The sequence below is a fragment of the Drosophila takahashii genome, chromosome 2L (genome assembly GCF_030179915.1).
Source record: "Drosophila takahashii strain IR98-3 E-12201 chromosome 2L, DtakHiC1v2, whole genome shotgun sequence".
Classification (NCBI taxonomy): domain Eukaryota; kingdom Metazoa; phylum Arthropoda; class Insecta; order Diptera; family Drosophilidae; genus Drosophila; species Drosophila takahashii.
Genome location: NC_091678.1, coordinates 2347706 through 2361548, shown reverse-complemented (window position 1 = coordinate 2361548; position 13843 = coordinate 2347706). Strand labels below are relative to the sequence as shown.

The following is a 13843-nucleotide window of genomic DNA, read 5'->3' as shown; positions in this document are numbered from 1 at the left end:
ATTGATTGCTCGGGTCTTTCAGGGCCCACAATTGCTAACGGTACATGCTGCAGGCTCCGACCAACGAATCCCCGAGAATTCAATGGCAGAAAAAAAAGCAAAAACGGAGAAAATAAGTCGGAAAACAAAACTCATCTCCCGGGGTCCATTCCATTCTGTCAGTCAGCAAAAACGAGACGACAAGAGAATTACTTGTCCACATTGTTTAAAGTCATATTTCAAAGTGACAATCATTTAAAGAAACCTAAGGCATTTCGATACCCTATTGGGGATAAAGTTAAAGGGCGAGAAATTAATAATATGGCTAACTGACAAGATATCTTAAAATAAATAAATAAAATACCATTTCATAATTTTCTTATAAAAACTATGGTATTTTCTAAAAATATTATTCTTTTTCTTTTTGGTGAAATTAAAAATAACCATCTAAAAATTTCCGGCACAAAAAAAAAAGAAGTGGCCAAAATGAGGTTTTTTCATATTGGAGATAAGAATGAAAATGATCATAAAATTTGTAATATTAAAAGAGAATTAAATGTACCTTTGAGAAACTCAGGAATTTCTGTTTCCCAGCTGATTACTCGAATTTAGAAAGACTCCAAGAACTTCGATGGAGTTTCAATGGGTATCATTTTGAGTGCTATACCGCTTTGTCAATGGAATATGGCCAACTGTAGTCTCCTTCGCCTTCAGTGTGTTTTTCCTCGCTTTTTTCTTAGCTTCTTGCCATTACATAAAACAGCGAACTGAGACAAGGCGAGACTTACGTAGACCGAGCGTCTAACGAAGATGACGTTGACTTGGAGAGATCGCGTATTGGATTTCCACGCCGTCATTGTCGTTGAATGGAGCCGCTCTATAGCTATGTATGATGGGCGGGGGGTGGTGGTGCAGCTGAGGGGGGATGAGGAGGGGGTTCGCCAGCCCATGTGTGGTTGCATTGACGAACTGCCTAGCGGCGGAAAGAGGGGCTATATTTCTAACTGTGGTGTGGTTTTATTATTGTGCTCATCAAGCCTAGCGGGCCAGCCTTAATAAAAATGTTGCTTTGTTTTTGCTTCTGCCCATGGGATACCCTGGATGGTAAAAGTGTGTCGTTTTCAAATTAAGAATACTTCTAAAAAATTATAAAATATAATTAAAATATAATTATTACGAATTATAGTAATAAAATAATAGTAAAAAATAAAAAACGATTGGTACAAAATATTATGATTATTGTTTACACATTTATCAATCTTGTTGAAAATATTTTTTAAGGTTTTCTACCACCTTTTTTGATTTAATAAAAATTCTTATGGAATTTCAAACATTTTGTATTGGTTCTATACATTTTTTTTGTCTTTAAAGAAATAATAATAAGTATATATCAAGGGAAGAACTTCCCCTTTAATTATGATTACAGCACATTCCCCATTCGAAACTCGCAGACTTGAAAGCTTATGAGATCTCTACTCATCTTTCTGAGGACCCCCCTTTTACCACCCCCCCTTTAAGGTATTATTCAACTTTTTTCATTTGCTGCCAGTTGTATGCAAGTTTGTATATCATTTTGTTTTTTATAGCCGATGCAGTAGCTTTGCTTTTTTGTCATCTGGCCCATGTGCAATATTGTGCAGCCAAACAAAAAAAGAGAGGGGGAAAATATGGGTGAAAAAAGAAGGGGGAGGGGGCGATGGTGGAAATGGTCGCTCTAAAGTTTTCATCATAACGGTAACGACTTTTGCAAAATCACCAGGGAGATACGTTAGATGTTTGATTTCCGCGTAATTACCTTTTTTGTGTTACCACCGTATGTTGTCAGTGGGTATTGTTTTTCCAACTTTGTTTGGTGAGTGTCTCGTTCGCACTAATTACGAAAAAAAACGCCTCCTGCAGCTGCAGTTTTGTGGGCGTGTCAGCGATGTTGCAATTGTTTTTCGCTGTTTTTTTCTACTTTGTTTTTCCAGCTCACTCCCCGTTTAACACGTATCACATTAAGGCGCATTTAATAAGCCAATTGCAAACTCTCCCAGTCGCCGGGCAGTTAGCCCATTCCCCCATAAAAGAAAATAACTACTGGCGAACGATTTCCGCTCGCGACCGTCATTTGACACGTTTAACGAAATGGAAATGATTGACGACTTGGTGACTTGCTAACTCTGGATTCTTCATGTATACATAATACCTATACCTCCTATAGCTCCTCTAGAAAATGGTGCTGCTGTGGGGCCCACTGACAAGTTAATAGGCAACTCTATTAACTTTTTATGACCACAACAAGTGCTCTTTTGTCGCCCCAAAGGAAGTTGCCTTCACTCTCGAGTCGCAAGAACAGCTGAAATAATCAATTTTCGACTGAATATATATTGAAAATGAGAGCTTCGAGCTGTTTGGTAATGACTAAATCAATAATTGACTTCCTGCGGTGCTTTGCCAATCGCATTCGATCATTATGGCATTCATTATGATTATGTAATTTGTGGTTTGTATCGAGTCTGATTGGTTATTAGGACAACTTTTAATTGTCAATTAAAGCTGTAGAATGGCACTGATTGTTAGCCTAAGCATTCTATTTTTCGCCAAACAACGTCATTAAAAATTTCCCAAAATGTGGAAACTGTTTGGAATTGGAAGTCATAAGTCAAGATTGTAATAAAAATAAATAAGTGCTTCCGACATTTAAGACACAAATAAATTGCTTAACCAATATTGGTTTTTTATTACAAGTAATTCAGGTAACATAGAATTAAATGGTATAAAACCATTTGAATAGTTAGACATAAAAACATAATAAACATGTTCAAGCCCACATGGGTTTTATTTCTTATCTAAAGCGAATGTGCAATATTTAGGTACTTTGGATCGTGAAAAAGTTATTTCCAAATCAGTTTACAGCCATTTTGTCAGTCAAAACCTATTTCGTAAGCAATCGAACACAGATCACAAAGGCATTTCCCATTCAGACTGGGTGTGTTGACAAGGCTAACCAATAGAGACGCCCCCTCACATCTGTCCATCTTCTGTTGCCCCGGCTGAAAAAAAAAGAAACAAGCTCAATTTATGAGCCCAGCTTGTGGCATCCATCATCGCGCAACTTGTCTTGTCTCCTAAAAGGGCCCAGTCTTCGCAAGATACACATACACTATGCGTATACGTATTATACGTACACTCATAAAAAAAAATCGAAGAATTTCCATAAAATCTAGAAAATTCTTTCTTGAATTTTTGCCAAAGGCGACCTCACCTTTGTTTCAAGAAATGGTTTTTTTGAAAGGCACCATTAAAACCAGAAAAAATATTTCTTGTTTTAAGAAATTAAATTTCTTAAAACAAGAAAGGGTTTTTTAGAAAGCCACCATAAAAACAAGAAAAAATATTTCTTAAAACAAGAAAGGCGATTCTTGTTTCAAAGGTGGTTTGTTTCTTGTTTCAAGAAATTAAATTTCTTAAAACAAGAAAGGGTTTTTTAGAAAGGCACCTTTTGAACAAGAAAAATTCTTTCTTGTTTAAATTTCCTTTCAAGAAATTTTATTTCTTGATTTAAGAAATAATATTTCTTGAAGGGAAGTTTTATATTAACACTGAAACCCTAAAAATAAAATGTAACTTGGTTTTTTCTTTTGCATATTTTATTTATTTAAATTTAAAACATTTAACACTGAACATTTAAACAATTTTAAATAACACATTTTTGACTTAAGAAAACATTATTATAACCAAATATGTAGTTGCAGGCATAAAAAATTATTTTCTTCGGCTTTCCTCATCTGGAAAAAAAGAGTTATTGGGATATCAATGATTTGTTTTTTGATAAACACCTTTTTTGAAATAATGTAATGTTAATAATAGCCAAAATACAAACACGTTGGACAGACGACCGAGAGAGAGGAGCAAGACAGGTAGAAAATGAAGGGTTGAAAATCGAATTTCAGAGAGAGAGAGGCACGGGAGAGACACGTACATACATACATATATATTTACATACAGTCCCTTGCGCGAAGGGAGACCGAATGTAAGCAGGGCAGATCGTGTCAGTTTTAAGAAGGTGAAGAGAGAAACGTCGCGACGCGTAGGTCAAGCGAGAGAGAGAGAGGAGCAGAATATGAAAGGGTTGAAAATCGGGTTTCAGATCGGGTGAGCCGCGTACATGCATAGATATTTACATGCATACATAAGTATGTCAAACAAATACAACATATTTTTCTTACCTTAGAAGGTTTTAAAACAAAATTACAGCTTCGACAAACAAATTATTTGGCTGATGCAACTGCAGGTATTTTCACTCTGAAAAATAAATAAAATGCGAGTAATAAGATAAAGTTATTATAGAACTGTACACCCACAAATTTATGTACAAATGTATGTATGTACGTAGCTCTTAGCTAAAAAACAATTCACCTAAATTGGTATAAGCTTGTTAAAGAGATTTGAAATGTATCCTTTAATTACATACATACAATTGTACGCCCGCTATACAAAAAATTATATACATATTTACATACCTTTGAATATTCGGAAAAAGGCTTCACCTCTTATCCGCTTGAAAATCACGTCCATCACTCACGAATTTTTTTCACAACTGACGCTCGGGGGATCAGAGAAGTCGGTAGCCGGATAGTAGTCGGGCCGAGTAGGCCCTTCGTCCCACTTCGTTTTTCTTGTCGTTAACATTCGGCAGCCGAAGGAAGTCAATGGCTACTTTCCTATATTCTAGGGTCATTTCATTCATATATTCAAAGGTGATTTTGTCCTAAAATACGTACAAAAATGTTTTGGCTGCGACGGCAAAACAGACATATGAGATTTTCATTTTTCTATTTTTAAGAAAAATTCTTTCTTGAATTTTTTCCATCAAGAAAGGTTTTCTGTATTCAAAGGCCAATTTTCTAATAACAAGAAATTTTTTTTCTATTTTCAAAGGTAGGCCGATTCAATGGCGAGATTTCCAAAATTTAGAAATTAATTTTTATGAGTGTATGTATTTCCGAATGCAAACGAGAACGCCACATAATAAACGCCAAAAAAAAAAGGGTAAGGAACGCCGTTCCAAGCTGTCCGTGTTATAAATGATGGGGCCTAACTCCAAGTCGAGATTCGAGCTCGAGTTCAAGCCTCTTTCTCTCCGAAGCCTTTTACTCTAGCGCCACATGCCACGGCAAAAGATCTAAGACCTTGTTGCACATCACAAGATTGTCCGTCTGTCTGTCCGTATGTCTCGCAGTCTGTCTAAATGTTGGCGGCCCACGCATTCTCCAGCTAAAAGATATCCCAGCGAGACCAGGGCAGGGAAACCTGCTGCATCATTTTTCACTCGAAGATTGCATAATGATTGACAATTCATTATGCCAGCCAGCTCTTCTTTGCTGGGATCTCTTAAGCATCAAGGAGTTAATAGCACTGGAAAAAAGGTTTAAATAAGTAGAATTAGAAAAAATATTTATATTTAAGATTCATCGGTAATAAAATAATAATTTTCGGGAATTATTTTAATTTAGTAAATTAAATTCCAAATTAAATATGCAGGACTAAATCAGTATTCTCATGGAAAACAAATTTTCTCTGCCGGATCTCAGCCTCCTTTCTGCCAACACACACAGTATATAAATTACACATAAATTACTTACTTTTTTTCTACCACTGATAAAATTATACTTAATTTCGTATTAGTGCTATATTTCTCGCAGTGTGTAAGAGGGTTTCTTTGGCTTTCAATGGCCGGCCAGATTAGGCATCTCCCCTTAGGCAATAAGGAAGTGTGTGTTGTTCTCCTTAAGTTCGTGTTCTTGCATCTAATAACTCACTAATGAATCTTTTCAAATGTTTTCTTTTCTTTTTAGGTGAGTGATGATCGAAAATAAACAGAATAAACTGAGAGAGATACTGAGATTGAACCGAGTAAGCACACAAGACAAGTATCAAGGTCAGCTGATCGTTTAATTGAAAAATCCACAAAGGTGTGACCGCAAAAAGCGAAACAACAGAAAAAATATCGTGAACTTTCGAAAACAATAGAGAGATCCGAGATCCGAGTAGTAGTACTTGGCCCCAACCGAGAGACCCAACGACTGCAATTGAGCCTCATAGACAATAATATTGCACAACTTTGTCGGTCGTTTTGCACACCTGTTGCTGCCTTCAAAGGCCCCAGTCGATGTCTAATTGAAGCAATTAGTGAACCCATTATGGCATTTTTCTTCGATTTTTTTCCGTTTCTGTTTTGGTTATATGTATGTATTTTTTTTTCGTTACTCTGGCCGATTCAATTAGTTTGTTTCTGTACTGCGGAGGCTCATAATTAACCCAAGCTTATCTGTTCGGTTCGGGGAACCTCATCCAATCCATCCATCCATCCATCTATTTTCTGTTGTGGCTATGACAACACACCATAATAAACACAACACAGAAACACTGACAAAAGACAATTGACCTTCGTTAGTCAAAAGTTCATTTGCATCAATTTATTATGGCATATTACACATACACCCTGAACTGTGGGAGTTATTTGCGCAAACTTTGGAATAAAAGCCAAGCTGACTGAGATAAAGTCATCAGAAGTGGGTTAATTAAATATAATAGAGGAATAGATGAAGGTTTAGCTACAAAAATATGAAGTAACACATACAAAATAATTCATTTATACAGCACAAAGTTTTAAAAATATTTTTAGATTTATACTTTTACTAAATACTTTTAGATTTTTCATGAAATGTTACTGATTAGAAAAAATATTATTTGCTGGAAACAAGGCGCCAACTTAAATAAATATGGAAATAAATATACAATCAATCGATTTATTAACCTTCGATAACCCTACACAATTCAAAGGTAGTCATACAAATACAAAAAAATAAAACAATTGACACGGTTAAAGAAAAATACTTAAGGAAATAACCGCAAAGTTTAATATAAACATTTGAAAACCTGGCTGTCAGCTAGCTTTTTTTTTCTAGTTCAACTAGTTCACCAGAAAAATTTGCATGAGGTTTTTAATCTTTACGACTTTGCCAAACTAGCAGTAGAGTTTAAAAAAGTGGAACTGCTTAAAATTCCAAACTCCACTGGAGCTGCTGCCCACTTTGTTTGCACAAAGGAAAAACATTGGCAATTTTCATAAATCAAACGCTGAAAATCTCGACAAAAAATGAAGCTGAGCAAAGTGGCCTTCAACCTTCGGCACTTTGCATAAGCTTCATTATCGTGCGAAATGCCTTTGTGGAGTGACCACGTGCATGGATATCTCTACGCCTCTATCTTAATTCAAGATAGATCTTCCTTCGCAAGTGTTTTTCTTCTCCATGGTCACAACTCACACACAGAGCTGTCAGATGGGCTGACAAAAATTTTGGAGGCACTCCAGCTGACATTTAATGCCGTGTCACTGCGAAAAAGAAAAGAAACCGAAAACCGAAGCTTGAAATGAGTTCACTGAACGCGCGACAAACAATCAACGTCAATCAATGGTCAGCTCCATAGTTTCCGCTCCCCTCTAATGCAATTTCATATGCATTTTTTTGGGGTTTGGGGTCTTGCAACCAAAGTCACTTTCGGAGTTTGTTCACCCAGCCACGCGGACTGGGAACGGAGCGCCATTTCCAAATATCCAAACAAATATTTTTGCGCGCTTGTTGCTGTATTTTTGCTGTTTTTTTCGGCTGCAACCTGCTTGGGTAATATCATATTTTAGCAAAACTTGTTGAAAATTCCAAGACACCAATACAAAAGACTCCTCGCTGCACACACGCTGCTGACCAAGCTCTAATAACTAATGGCCAAGAGCGGCGGAGGAGGAGAAGCAGGAGGAGGGGGAGCGGGCCAGTTTGCGGCTTTGGCGCAATTTGAGACTCGATTTCTTGCACCTAGATACAAGGCAGCCCAGGTTGGAAGGCAGAAACAGCACACGGCAATCGCCAACTGCATTTTCTCGGCTACGAAACAAGAAAGGAAAGCTGACGACAAAGGAGCCCAGTCCTTGGATACCCTAACCTTCAAAAAATGGGAATCTTTGTAATAAAATTAGATAGCAAATAATAAGAATAATAAGAAACCTTCATTAACCGTACAACAATTAAAAAAATCGAAAATAAAATGTTTAAGTTATTTAATGTTAAAGACTATTGTAAGGATATAATATTTTTGTGTGGCTTTCACCAATATTATATCTCAGGATACGAAAAAGCCTTTTTCTGTTGATGTTGTTGTACAAATATCCTGAGAATGAATGACACATATTAACAATGTATATTAAAGTCTAGTTTAAAAAAAAAAGAAAAATGAATATGAAAAATCAGGTACACAAACATTAAATTAGAATTCGTCTTTCAGAATGTCTCTTTAGTGGGGATTAGAATGTGCTTGGTGAAAGGCTCTCTAATCTTTACCTCGCCATTTTTCCAAGTCTTTTCTTTGGGGATGCTGGCCTGACATATCCTTGCCAGCAAAAAGCAAAAAGAAAGATGAAGGCAATCAAATCGTTTAGTTCTTAGTCAGCTGCACATACTTTTTCCAAGCCCCGTGTGCCACTTCGTTTCTTATCCATCAAGTAAACGCAGTTCTTACACAGGAAAAATATGTAAGCTTAATATATGTTTCTCAAAGAAACTTAACGCCAAGAAATAAGCCCAACAAAGTCTTCAAGAATATTTGTACTCTACTGAAAATAATATTGCACCAAAAGGTAATAGGTACCTATTTTTGTTTATTTTATTAAATTGTTTAAAAGTTAATTTTTGAAAAGGAGAATGAGAATAAATTCCGAAATATGTTTACCACTCAGAAAACTGTGCGAATTTTTGCCGAGTGCAGGTCTAAATGATGCAAGGCAGCAAAATGTTGCGAGAAATTGTTGCGGCAGCTTTTTCTCTTGGTCAGCGTCGCCTTTCAGCTTTTCTGTGGGTAAGAGCAGCACAAGTTGCAGCCGCAACAACAAAGACGTTCTAAATGTTACGTTATATTATAGCATGCGGCTGTTGTTGCCGCAGTTTCTGCAGTTGCCGCAGTTGCAGTTGCCGTAACTCTTCTACAGATGCGCCTCGAATTGGGTCTCTTGGCCTCTGGGCGCTGCTGCAGTAGCATTTGCTATTGCTTCTTTGCTGTTTTGTGGTTGTGCTTTTATTGTGTAATCAGCAGATAACGGCATTTAATGGCTGAATGAGTTTTCCCGGGAGAGAGGGAGAGGGAAACCCAAACGCATTCCGCACGAGTCCAGTTCACTAGTACTACCGAACATTTTCCCCATTGTCGATAACTTAATTTTATTTTTGGCTTCTTTTGTTGTCCAAAATGCTTTTCTTGTTGGTCAGCTGAAGCGTGGCGCTAATCGATTTCTATTGCCGCAATTTTGAGCTTGCCATCAATTTTGAAATTGCCAAATTATTTCACAATTCGTTGTTTTTCCGTTAGTTTCCCATTTCGCAGGTCTTTCGTGGGGCAACTTAAATTGCACTCGAGATACTTGTTATTTAGATAGAGTTGTTGATTGGACGGTTCAGCCCGAGTGGTTTCGATTTCATTTTCATTTTCTGGTTATTAAAGTATCATAATTAACTGGGTCTCTGGAAATTCTCGGTAAAAATGTCTATATTTTTAAAAAGGCTTTTGCCTTTTAACTAAAGTAACTAAAAGTGTTTTATTTTGTATGTTATTTATTTATCAAATATTGAATATTGAATCTTAAATATTGCGAACCAAAGATTTTTAAATCCTTAACTGACTATAATGTACATCATATTTTATTCCAAAAAATTCAATAAAAAATATGAATTTATAAATAAATTTTCAAATATTTCCCTTTTTAATGCTGACAAAAATATAGTGCCAAAATATATTAATATTTTGTTAACATATAAACCCAAACTCTATTGCCAGTGCACACCCATTTCATAGCCCCAGGCTTCTTTCTATTGAAATACGAAGAGCAAACCATATTGGGAAAGATCAAAATGCAATGTTCCAGCAACTAATAACAGTAAACGTTGAACTACTGGCCAAGATTGATTCAGCGATTGCCTCACATCATCTCGTCGTCATCATCATCATCTTGGCAATCAATGCCGTGCCCCCAGTTCCCCCGATTTCGACTCCCAAAAGGGAGAAGGGAATGCAATTCCCCCGACAATCTTCGGCATTGAGTTCAGAACCCAGCTCAACTTGCCAACTTCTCGGCTGCCTGAGCGACTGTCTCCACTGACTGGCCAGATCACTCGCATCCACATCCACATCCACTTCCCCATCCACTTCGGTTGGCTGGGGCAACACCAACAAACTGGGCAAAATCAACAGCGACAGCAGCAACATCAGCTACGTCGACGATGACGGCGACACATGCTATGGGTACATAGCATAAAAATTACTTCCTGATTGTGTTACATGCACCCAGGACCGGTCCCGGGTTACCCCATCCCCATCCCCCTTTCGGCCACCACCCTTTGCGACCACCTCTCTGAGAATATTGCTTATTTTTACACTGCGGAATATTCCAAAATGCAAACAATTCTTGAAGAAATGTTATCAAATATTATCAAAACAAAATATCTATTGAACTCATTTTAAAAAATGTAGAATTAATAAGACTTTAGTATTTATTATTTATTTATTTAATATTTGTTTAAACTCTTTTTTTTTTGTTGATAAAAATAGTTTTGATAAAATGCATTTAAATTATATAAAAGTTTACTTAATAAATCAGTTGATATAAAAATTTAATGATATAAATAGAATCAAAAAGACTTTTAAATCTTCAATATATTTATTTATTTAAAAAATGAATTCAAATTCCTATTTTTTTTAATTCGGTTACATTTTTATTTTACATTTATTACTTATAGAAATATTTTCATGATGAAATGAATACAATTTTTAAAAATGTTTTTCAAAAATATTGGAACCTCTTTTCGAGGATCCTTCTTTTCGCAGTGCAACGACATCATTTCACATTCGTCTCTTGTACATACAAAGTGGTTGCTGCCTCAAGGCTGAAATGGGTACCGTGAGTGAGGTTCAGAAGGGGGCTAAACTGGGGAGGAATGGGGATTGAGAACTTTGCGTGGGCCAATCTGCCGGCTAGGTGGCCCTCCCGGTTTAACAGGGTGACCCACCACCTCCATCAGAAATGAGAACCGAAGATCGAGAGCAGCGAGAGATCTGTATCATTCAAAGTGTCAATGGACGCAAATTTACAAAATGTTTTGCTATTTGTACTCCAGCTCCATTGTTATGGACCCATTGTCGCAGTCGGCACGTGTCGGAATCTCAGATCAGGGGCTCAAGTTCTGCTCCACTCCTGAATCGGGAATGGAGTTCCATGGTCCTAAATCCAGAGTGGTTCGGTTGCGACGACCCCCGGAGGGCAAATAACGTTTTTCGCCTGTCATTTTTCTTCATGTTTATTTTTCGCTTACTGCATTTTCTGGCATTTAAGCCCCACCGCTCTGATCTATCTGTCTTTTTCGTATTTTTCGGCCGCCAGTTGGCCAAGTTTTTCGCCTTTTGAGCCGGCTGTTTGAGTTTCTGTGTCAGTTCCAAACCCGGAGCACTTGTCGTGATTAGTTTAGAAAAATGTTGGCTATTAATTTGCTGCCTTGAGTAACACTTGTTATTTGACTTCGCATTTCGCATATAATCTTGTCTGACCGCCTGGTGCCATGTGCGGCCATAGATAATCTTTATGCGCCGCTCCAAACTCAGAGACTCCGGTCTCGGGCCTCTCGGTTTAAATCTCTGCAGTTATGGAGTCTACGAGGCGGCCATACAAATGGGACCTGGCTTTTCAGAGTTTCAGAGCGGATTTGTTCTCATATCTAACATGTGTTTATGAGTTTCTTTTTGTCTTACCGAACGAGTTGAGATTGGTGAACTCTGCCCGGGGGGAAGTAGATCAGAGAATCGGCAGTGAAAAAATTTAGAACTAATAAAATGCTTCCTGTGGCATTTCAAAAAATTAAGGTCAAGTAATATCTATAGGTATTTTGTTTTTTTATTAGATCATAATTATATCTTCTATCAGAGCGGAACATTTGAAGGAACAATCAGACATCCTGTTTAGTTGGATAACCCTTGGGTTAATTACCTTTAATTTTTTAACCATTACGTTCCATAATGAGTACATTATCAGTGTTTTGGTACATACAACTCCCCATCGAATCGGAGCTTTATTATCTCACAACGCCTATAGACAGACAGCTGGCTGATGCGATCCATGCAGTTGCATAATCACAATCTTCTTCGGCGGTGGCGTGCATCCGTCAGGTTAATTAGTAAAATACCTGGCACGTATTGCCATTTAAAAAGCATCAGTTATTTTTTTCTCTCCATTTTTCCGTACATTTTTTTGTTGATTAATCTCCACCTACTGCCGGCAACCGGTCGGTCGCATGTTTTTGTTCGATCTACGGTGGTAAAAAAAAATACTAGAACTCGTCGAGGCTTAGATACTCTTAAAAATAAATATAATTAAATATAATATAGGAAACATTTTTCAAAAATCTATAGATGTAATTAGCATGCCAGCACATTTTTTACAATCTATTAATCCATTAAAATAAGTTCTGTGCGATAAACAGATAAGTAATAATTGTAAGCTATAGAAATCCGTGTCAAAAATAATTATTTGATTGGTCAATTACCTACCAAGAATATTTATTATCTATAGCATTTTTTCTTGTATCGCTAGGTTGCTAGATTTTCCTTTTAGCCAACCTACCCCAACATTTTTTGCGCTCCGTGGCCTCTCCCATTTTGGCTATTGTGCCCTAGCCAATCGATTACTTCCTGCATTTTTAAATGTCCTCCCCCCTTTTTTTCGACTCCCGGGCAGCCGACCAAATTAATCAAGCGTGTGCCAAAAAATAAGAAAATAAAAGGGGAAGAAACGAGCAAAAATTAAACGAAAAAAAGGAGTTATAAATGAAAAATGCTGGACAATTGCATGGTTCGCTTACAGTGACTAATCGATTTTTGGAATTAAGTTGCGCCGTGGAAAGGAAAGCAAACTTGCTGGATGGCAGCAGAGGGGGGAACACTCTGGAAAAATGCTTTGATATGGTCTGGCCAGATTCCATTGCTTCCATTCCGCTGCGTTGGGTCCTCAATAATGTCCGATGGCATTGTGGCTCTCTTTGGTCTGCTGGCTATTGATTTTTTTACGATCCAAGTGGCCCCGGCTAGAAGACTGGGAAGACAACGCACACGAATTGGAAGTATGCCAAGGCGGCAAGCCCACAATGTTCACCCTACTATATAGTTGGCATATATCTACACCCAGAGAAAAAATGGTATAGGAAAAGTATAGATGATTGCCATTTCTTAGCATAAATAAATATCAGTAACAAAAAAATTTTAATCCAGGAGGTAATATTAAGAGAATTACGAAATCAACAAATATTAAAAAAATTTCAGAAATATTTTATTTCTTGGCTCTCAATCAGTAATAAATATACTTAAATCAAGTTGATAATTTTAACACTTACCTTGTTTTTTTCTCTCTGTACATCTATCGCCCCTCACTCCCATTTTCCTGGGCAATGTGTCGGCAGATTTGTTTGTTTTCGCATTCAATTCTCGGTCGCCCGATTGGATTTCCTTCGGTTGGCTGGCTGCCTGGCTGTGCGTTTGGAAATGTGCCAAAGTTCAATGCACGGCATTGCTCTAGCAAAATTTCGACTGCATTCGCATAGTTGAGATGCACTAGAGACGACGGTCTAGAAATGTGCACGAAAATGCTGAGGATATTGACGGGCGAAAAAGTCTTGAGTAGTTGGTCTTGACTTTAAATTTGCAATTTAGATCAAAGGTTGAAAGGAGAAAATATAAATGAAAGCAATTGATCAAAAAATGTGAAAAGTATAATCACTAGATCATCAAAAAT

General features: G+C 37.1%; 1 protein-coding gene and 1 long non-coding RNA gene across 3 annotated transcripts in view; one reads left to right on the top strand and one right to left on the bottom strand.

Annotated features, from left to right (window-relative positions):
- osp (myosin phosphatase Rho interacting protein outspread) overlaps positions 1-13843 on the top strand; it is a 94037-nt gene that overhangs the window by 59058 nt on the left and 21136 nt on the right. The window lies entirely within an intron of this gene.
- LOC138912061 (uncharacterized) lies at positions 3244-4942 on the bottom strand. Its single transcript, XR_011417707.1, has 3 exons — positions 4485-4942; positions 4191-4266; positions 3244-3749 (listed from the first exon to the last, which is right to left on the bottom strand). It is a non-coding gene; the product is annotated as an uncharacterized lncRNA (long non-coding RNA).